Raw genomic sequence first — 8,910 nt, 5'->3', positions numbered from 1 at the left:
AGCTGGGACTGCAGGCACTTGCCAACATGCCTGGCTAATTTTTGTATTTTTAGTAGAGATGGGGTTTTGCCATGTTGACCAGGCTGGTATCTAACTCCTGACCTCAAGTGATCCCCCCTCTCACCCTCCCAAATTGCTGGGATTAGAGGCGTGAGCCACCACACCTTGCCTGTATTTACTACTTTTTATGTTATAATCTCAACTATATTCTGTTATTTAAATGATTAAAAAACGAATTGGGCTAGCACAGTGGCTCATGACTGTAGTCCCAGCTACTTGGGAAGCTGAGGCAGGAGGCTTGCTCGGAACCCAGGAATTTGAGGTTACAGTGAGCTATGATTGAGCCACTGTACTCCAGCCTAGGCAAGATAGCGAGACAGTCTCTTAAAAAAAAAAAAAAAAAGAAAAGAAAAAGTAACTGTTTAGAAAGTGTTGTTGGGCCAGGCACAGTGGCTCACGCCTGTAATCCCAGCACTTTGGGAGGCCGAGGCGGGCGGATCACGAGGTCAGGAGATCGAGACCATCGTGGCTAACATGGTGAAACCCCGTCTCTACTAAAAATACACAAAATTAGCCAAGCGTGGCGGTGGGCCCCTGTAGTCCCAGCTACTTGGGAGGCTGAGGCAGGAGAATGGCGTGAACCCAGGAAGTGGAGCTTGCAGTGAGCCGAGATTGTGCCACTGTACTCCAGCCTGGGCGACAGTGCGAGACTCCGTCTCAAAAAAAAAAAAAAAAAAAGAAAGTATTGTTGGAGCTCAGAAACTGATACCACCATATATGGCTTGATGAACTGAGGAAGTCTCAAAGTCTCTCTGACTTACACCCCTCCCTACCCCCACCCTCTGTAAAACAGGAGTTCCTTTATCTTCCTAAGATCCAGACCATCAAAAAAAATTGATTTTTTTCTCCTCCCTGGAAGACCAGGAATGTAACTACATCTGAACATAGCTTTTCACAGGATCATGTACAGTTTAATCTCTGTTCCCTAATCCATTCATTCTCCCTAGTAACAGAATTCTTTTCCCTACTTCCACAACCTGTTTTGCTAGCGTAATCTGTAAGCTTCTGAATCACAATAGGGGTGGGCAATGACTGTGATTTTCCTCTTGTACTCGTGTACTTGTTAAATAAATTTGTATGCCTATTATTCCATTAAACTGCCTCATGACAGTGATTTTCAGTGAACTTTCAGAGGGCCAAGTGGAAAGTCCTCTTTTGATCCCTACAGTGTATAAGATATGAATTAAAGTGAATGTTAAAAAACCTTTACATTTCCATTTTATATTACATTTCCATTATTTTATGGAAATTGTAAAATAATCAGGAAATTATTTTCAGATATTTCCAAAAGCTATATTTCCTGTAACCTTGATTATCTATTAAAACTTTAAAACAATCAAGAAATGAACTAAAATAAATAACAAAACTTAAAATTAAAATTATTTAGATAAGGCTAAGGTTTTTTCATTTAATTTTTTGAAAATTTAATGAAGGTCGGGCATGGTGGGTCACGCGTGTAATCCCAGCACTTTGGGAGGCCGGGGCAGGCAGATCACCTGAGGTCAGGAGTTCGAGACCAGCCTGGCCAACATGGTGAAACCTCATCTCTACTGAAAATTCAAAAATTAGCTGGGTGTGGTGGCAGTCACCTGTAATCCCAGCTACTCAGGAGGCTGAGGCAGGGGAATTGTTTGAACCCAGGAGGTAGAGGTTGCAGTGAGCTGAGATTGCACCACTGCACTCCAGCCTGGGCAACAGAGTGAGACTCCATCTCAAACAAAAAAAAAAAAAAAAAGAAAGAAAAAAAGAAAATTTAATGAAAGCTTATGAAACTTTTAATAAAATTAAACTATCTGCAATTTGGGCCCGGCTCAGTGGCTCACGCCTGTGATCCCAGCACTTTGGGAGGCTGAGGTGGATAGATCACCTGAGGTAAGGAGTTCAAGACCAGACTGGTCAACATGGTGAAACCCTGTGTCTGCTAAAAAATCCAAAAATTAGCCAGGCATGGTGGCACATGCCTATAATCGGAGCTACTCGGGAGGCTGAGGCAGGAGAATTGCTTGAACCTGGGAGGTGGAGGTTGCAGTGAGCCAAGATCACGCCACTGTGCTTCAGACTGGGTGACAGAGCGAGAAAACAAACAAACAAAAAAAACTATCTGCAATTCTAATATTCCATGTCCCTTTTGCTACAAATGTGAAGAATCAGTATCATACTTTGTTACATCTATACAAACACTTAAGAATAATATAAAATTGCTCAGTTTTGCAAAATGTTCCTCAGCTACCCATCTGAAATTTCATCCTAATTTGTGAGCACTCTGGTGTCCTAAGAAAAGCAAGAAAATGCTTGACAGTAGGAAAAGATATTCTATTAAGCCAAAAGCTATTGCATTCACACTGAGAGGAAGAACTTATTTGACAAGCTAATTATTTTGTATTTTATCTGTTTCTGCTGTTTGGAATCCTCCCCACATTCCGAAGCAAGGTCTTTCTCCTACTTCAACAGCTGCAGAAACCATAAAGCTTTATGGCATTTGTATTCGATTGCCTTTTGTTTTGTAGACATAGAGCAAGTGATGTGAAGTGTTTCCCTGGGGTCTAATAGGTGTTATTTCCAGGAGTGGATGTTCAAGTTTGTAAGTCATACAATGCCAGCCTGGATGCTGGATTCCAAGTAACAAAGGTACCTGTGTGTTATTTAATAAATGCATTTTGGCATTTATTTGTGACATGCAGGGTGAAGGGCAGGGGCCCCTCTTGCTGGGTCTAGGGGTGATGCTAGTCAGAGTTTACAAAATGAAGTCCCCAAAACTCCCAACACTTCCCTAGTCTTTCTAGGCCACTGGTAGACAAAGTTAGAAAATTAAGGGGTCCCATTAATCACTATCATTGGGGTCTGACCCCGTGATTGGGGTCCTCCCACCAATCACCATCTCAAAACATCTGTCAGATTGAAATTTAAAAGCCCATGTTTTCTGAGGACAAATATTTATACAAATTCAATTACTGAGTTTATCGCTCATAGTAAGAATTTTTTCTGTATAAAACATTTATAATTTATTGGTCTTTTGGGGGAATTAGATGCTTCACCACTGTATTACAACTGAGCCATTAATTTTGTAGCTTCATCAACATTAACTGGTTCACTTTAATGACACATTGAGGAATTAGTTCTTCCTGCAGAGATTTTTTTAAAAAGGGCTTTTTAGAAGTGTGCAGGTTCCTTTTGTATATTTACAAAAGCTTTATTTACTCTGTTAATTTTTTTGTCATTTATAATGTTTATCTTCTTAAAATTAGTGGTAACTCAGGCTGGGTGTGGTGGCTCATGCCTGTAATCCCAGCACTTTGGGAGGCCAAGGCGGGCGGATCACCTGAGATCAGGAGTTCAAGACCAGTCTGGCCCGTCTCTAATAAAAATACAAAATTAGCTGGGCATGGTGGCGCATGCCTGTAATCCCACCTACTTGGGAGGCTGAGGCAGGAGAATCGCTTGAACCCAGGAGGCAGAGGTTGCAGTGAGCAGAGATCACGCCATTGCACTCCAGCCTGGGCAACAAGAGTAAAACTCCGTCTCAGAAAAAAAGATTAGTGGTAACTGGTTTTGCTTTGTTTTTGGCCTTCATGTTTTTTTGGTTGGCTATGTGAAATACATTTCTAGACTTCTGCGCTCTTTATTTGTTCTTAGCTATTGTCTCTCACCAGGCCTTCAATGAACTTCTTAAGCTCCAGGTGATGCCATTTGTTTCATGGAAAGTTTTTAAGTCAAGTGTTATGGGAAATAAGTTCTTTAGAATACGTAATTTATAAATTCTTGAAGAAATCAGCCCTACACACCCTACCTTCTCAAAGTCTAATGTGTAATTATAGAAAGCAGAATCAGGCCGGGCGCGGTGGCTCACACCTGTAATCCCAGCACTTTGGAAGGCTGAGGCGGATAGATCACCTGAGGTCAGGAGTTCAAGACCAGCCTGGCCAATATGGTGAAACCCTGTCTCTACTAAAAATACAAAAATTAGCCAGGTGTGGTGGCAGGTGCCTGTGATCCCAGATACTCAGGAGGCTGAGACAGGAGAATTGCTTGAGCCCAGGAGGTGGAGGTCATAATGAGCAGAGATTGAGCCTCTTCACTCCAGCCTGGGCAACAGAGCAACACTCTGTCTAAAAAAAAAAAAGCAAGCAGAATCAGGTTTATGTTTCCCAGAGTTAGGAAGCTTCTACTTTGTAGAAGTGAAGTAGCCCTAAGTAAAAGACGTGTATCTGCAATCGAGACTCATTCCAACTTAAAAAAACGAACTTGGGGGCCAGGCATGGTGGCTCATGCCTGTAATCCCAGGACTTTGGGAGGCCGAGGCAGGCGGATCATGAGATCAGGAGATCGAGATCATCCTGGCTAACATAGTGAAACCCCGTCTCTACTAAAAATACAAAAAAATTAGCCGGGCGTGGTGGTGGGCGCCTGTAGTCCCAGCTAATCCGGAGGCTGAGGCAGGAGAATGGCATGAACCCCGGAGGCAGAGCTTGCAGTGAGCCGAGATGCACTCCAGGCTGGGCGACAGAGTGAGACTCTGTCTAAAAACAAACAAACAAAAACAAACAAACAAAAAACCGAACTCGGTTTTCCTATTGTGAGGACCACAAGTCCACAGGCCAAGAGTTTACAATCAGTTTGTAATGCTTCAAGCTTAAATACTAATTTCAAGTATCAGATATTTGAGGAGAGCCTTCAACATTAAAGCGAGAGAAAGATAAATCAAAGTAAATAGTCCGAGTGCAGTGGCTCACCCTGTAATCCCAGCAGTTTGGGAGGCCGAGGCAGGCAGATCACTTGAGGCCAGGTGTTCAAGACCAGGCTGGCCAACTTGGTGAAATCCCGCCATCTCTACTAAAAATACAAAAATTAGCCAGGCGTGGTGATGCGAGCTGGTAATCCCAGCTACTTGGGAGGCTAAGGCATAAGAATTGCTTGAACCCGGGAGGTAGAGGTTGCAGTGAGCTCAGATCTCAACACTGCACTCCAATCTGGGCAACAAAGCAAGACTCTGTCTCAAAAAAAAAAAGTAAAAAAGGCAAAAAAGGAAACCAGAGGAAACAGAAATAATGCAGGAAGTAGAAGGAAACTTCCAAGGATAAAAGACCATTATTATACCCCATACAAATAAGAGAAAGCACTCTATCCATTAAAAAAAACAAACAGAACAATCACACAAAACTAGAATACTATGAATAAGGAGAATTCAGAGAACAAAAAAGAATGCTAGGAAATTAAGGCTAGGATTGCTGAGATTTTTTAAAAATTGGAGACTGGGCAACATAATGAGACTCCATCTCTACAATATAATAAAAAAAATTAGCAAAGCATGGTGGCACCTGCCTGTAGTCCCAGATACTCCTGGGAGAATCACTTGAACCTGGGAGGTGGAGGTTGCAGTGAGCTGAGATCACGCCACTGCACTCCAGCCGGGGCAACAAAGCGAGACTCCATCTCAAAAAAAAAAAAAAAAGATTTTAAATCTTTAATAGGTCACAATCAAAGGACAAAGAATCAGAATGCATTGAACTTCTCAACAGCAACATTGGAAGATTAAAGACAATGGAGCAACACCTTTAACATTTTTTTTCTTTTTTTTTTTTTTTTTGAGACAGAATCTCGCTCTTTTGCCCAGGCTGGAGTGCAGTGGCGCTATCTCGGCTCACTGCAAGCTCTGCCTCCCGGGTTCACGCCATTTTCCTGCCTCAGCCTCCCAAGTAGCTGGGACTACAGGCGCCCGCCACTGCGCCCGGCTAATTTTTTATATTTTTTTAGTAGAGACAGGGTTTCACCTTGTTAGCCAGGATGGTCTCGATCTCCTGACCTCATGATCCGCCCACCTCGGCCTCCCAAAGTGCTGGGATTACAGGCATGAGCCACGGCCCCCAGCACACCTTTAACATTTTGAGTAAAAATTGTTACTTTATTTTTCATTTTGTTTTATTTTATTTAATCTTTTTTTTGTGTGTGTGATGGAGTCTTGCTCTGTTGCAAGAGCAAGAGGCTAGAGAGCAGTGGCGCGACCTTGGCTCACTGCAACCTCAGCCTCCCAGGTTCAAGCGATTCTCCTGCCTCAGCCTCCTGAGTAGCTGGGATCACCGGCTTGTACCACCACGCCTGGTTAATTTTTGTATTTTTAGTAAAGATGGGGTTTCACCATGTTGGCCAGCCTGGTCTCGACCTCCTCACCTCAGGTGATCCATCCACTTTGGCCTCCCAAAGTGCTGGGATTACAGGCATGAGCCACCACGCCCAGCCTATTTTATTGTATTTTATTTTATTATTTTATTTTTTGAGATGGAGTCTCACTCTGTTGCACAGGCTGGAGTGCAGCGGCATGATCTCGGCTCACTGCAACCTCTGCCTCCTGGGTTCAAGTGATCCTCCCACCTCAGCCTCCTGAGTAGCTGGGACCACAGGCACAAGCCACTACATGTGGCTAATTTTTTTTTTTTTTTGAGACGGAGTCTCGTTCTGTCGTGCAGGCTGGAGTGCAGTGGCGCGATCTTGGCTCACTGCAAGCTCCGTCTCCTGGATTCATGCCATTCTCCTGCCTCAGCCTCCCGAGTGCCCACCACTATGCCCGGCTAATTTTTTGTATTTTTAGTAGAGACAAGGTTTCACCGTGTTAGCCAGGATGGTCTCGATCTCCTGACCTCGTGATCCGCCCACCTCGGCCTCCCAAAGTGCTGGGATTACAGGCGTGAGCCAGCGCACCCAGCCCATCTAATTTTTGTGTTTTGTGTAGAGACTGGGTTTCACCATGTTGCATGAACTCCTGACCTCAAGTGATCCACCTGCCTTGACCTCCCAAAGTGCTGAGATTACAGGCCTGAGCCACTGTACCCAACCAGCCAATTAATAAAAGCAAGGGATCACCACAAATTTAAAAATCAGAAGTAAAATGTGATCGTTCTCTGTGTGTGTGTGTGTGTGTGTGTGTGTGTGTGTTTTATTTTGTTTTCTGAGACGGAGTCTCGCTCTGTCACCCAGGCTGGAGTGCAGTGGCACAATCTTGGCTCACTGCAACCTCCACCTCCCGTGTTCAAGGGATTCTACTACCTCAGCCTCCCAAATAGCTGGGACTTACGGGCACATGCCACCATGCCTGGCTCATTTTTGTATTTTTAGTAGAGACGGGGTTTCACCATGTTGGGCAGGTTGGTTGCAAACTCCTGACCTCAGGTGATCCTCCCACCTTGGCCTCCCAAAGTGCTAGGATTACAGGCGTGAGCCACCTTGCCCAGTGTGTGTGTGTGTTTAATCACATAGGATGGTATTATAATTAGGGCAATAGAATGAAAATATTAAAGAATTATTAACTTCTGTTTATGGCTTATTCTGCACTCTTCTTATCTGAGAAAGATAAAAACTGGAATAATTGGAGCAATAAACTATGAGTATAAATATATTATCTCTCAGGATATATATATATTTTTTTCTTCTTACCAACAGAGGTTTTACTGCGTTTGGTCCACAGTCATATTTCACATTATCTCATGGGGTAGCGCCCCTGGGTGGGGGTCCCTGTGCAGTACTCGGTGGGGCGTGTGGCCAGGGGAGACGGAACAGCATAGCTGGTCAGGCCCAGAAGGGGAGAAGGAGGGCTGGAGGCTTCTTAAAACCTACTGAGGGGTTGGCCGGGCGCGGTGGCTCAAGCCTGTAATCCCAGCACTTTGGGAGGCCAAGGCGGGCGGATCACGTGGTCAGGAGATCGAGACCACCCTGGCTAACACGGTGAAACCCCGTCTCTACTAAAAATACAAAAAAATTAGCCGGGCGTGGTGGCGGGCGCCTGTAGTCCCAGCTACTCGGGAGGCTGAGGCAGGAGAATGGCGTGAACCCGGGAGGTGGAGCTTGCGGTGAGCCAAGATCGTGCCACTGCACTCCAGCCTGGGCGACAGAGCGAGACCCCGTCTCAAAACAAAACAAAACAAAACAAAACCTACTGAGGGGCTGGGCGTGGTGGCTCACGCCTGTAATTCCAGCACTTGGGGAGGCCAAGGTGGGTGGATCACCTGAGGCCGGGAGTTTGAGACCAGCCTGGCCAACATGGTGAAACCCCATCTCTAATAAAAATACAAAAATTAGCCAGGCGTGGTGGAGCACCTATAGTCCCAGCTACCTGGGAGGCTGAAGCAGGAGAATCCCTTGAGCCAGGGAGGTGGAGGTGCAGTGAGCCAAGATTGCGCCACTGCACTCCAGCCTGGGCAACAACAACAACAACATCAACAACAACAAAACCTACTGAGGCCACAGTGGAGGGGGTGGTTAGCATGGAGAAGGAGTCAGGCTTAGCCCCAACAACGCAGAATTCCACTTCCTTCTATGGGCCTCACTTTCCCCACCGGGCCCCGCGGCAGGTCTGAGGGTCTGAGGTCTGTTGGTCTGAGGGTTCTAGGGAAATGTAGCTACTTGGGAGCCTGAGATATTTAGCATTGCGGCCAGGCCCCTTTCCCAGGGCACTCATTTCCCAGCACGCTCTCCACTGTCCCCGCCCCATTCCTCTGGAAAAAAAAAAAAAGTATTTTTCTTTTGTTAATACTTCCTGAAAGTTTTGCGGGTACAGAAACCACAAACTCATTGGCTGACAAAATGGGGAAGAGACAAGTCAACCGGAAACCTTCGGGGACTGGTTCCCTCCAAGCCCAGGTCTCTTCTCCCCAGCACAGCTCAGCCCACAGCCTGGACGTGCCAGCAGGGACCTTCACCCTACACATATGGGGATACAGCTTTGACCCCTTGCCCCACAGCCTGGTGGCTCAGTCCTGCGAAGGACCAAGGCAAGGGGGAAAAAAGACCTTCTCCTTGATCCCACACCACCACTCACAGACCCTGGGTTGATTGGCAGCACTGAACAGGTTAAGAAAAAAA

The 8,910-nt window shown here is 45.5% G+C and overlaps 1 pseudogene; it reads right to left on the bottom strand.

Annotated features, from left to right (window-relative positions):
• Positions 1-3,102: 3,102 nt before the first annotated feature.
• Positions 3,103-8,756, bottom strand: LOC105739556 (annotated as a pseudogene).
• Positions 8,757-8,910: the final 154 nt, after the last annotated feature.

This window comes from Nomascus leucogenys, chromosome 3, assembly GCF_006542625.1.
Source record: "Nomascus leucogenys isolate Asia chromosome 3, Asia_NLE_v1, whole genome shotgun sequence".
Classification (NCBI taxonomy): Eukaryota; Metazoa; Chordata; class Mammalia; order Primates; family Hylobatidae; genus Nomascus; species Nomascus leucogenys.
This window is presented reverse-complemented; position numbering and strand designations above follow the sequence as displayed.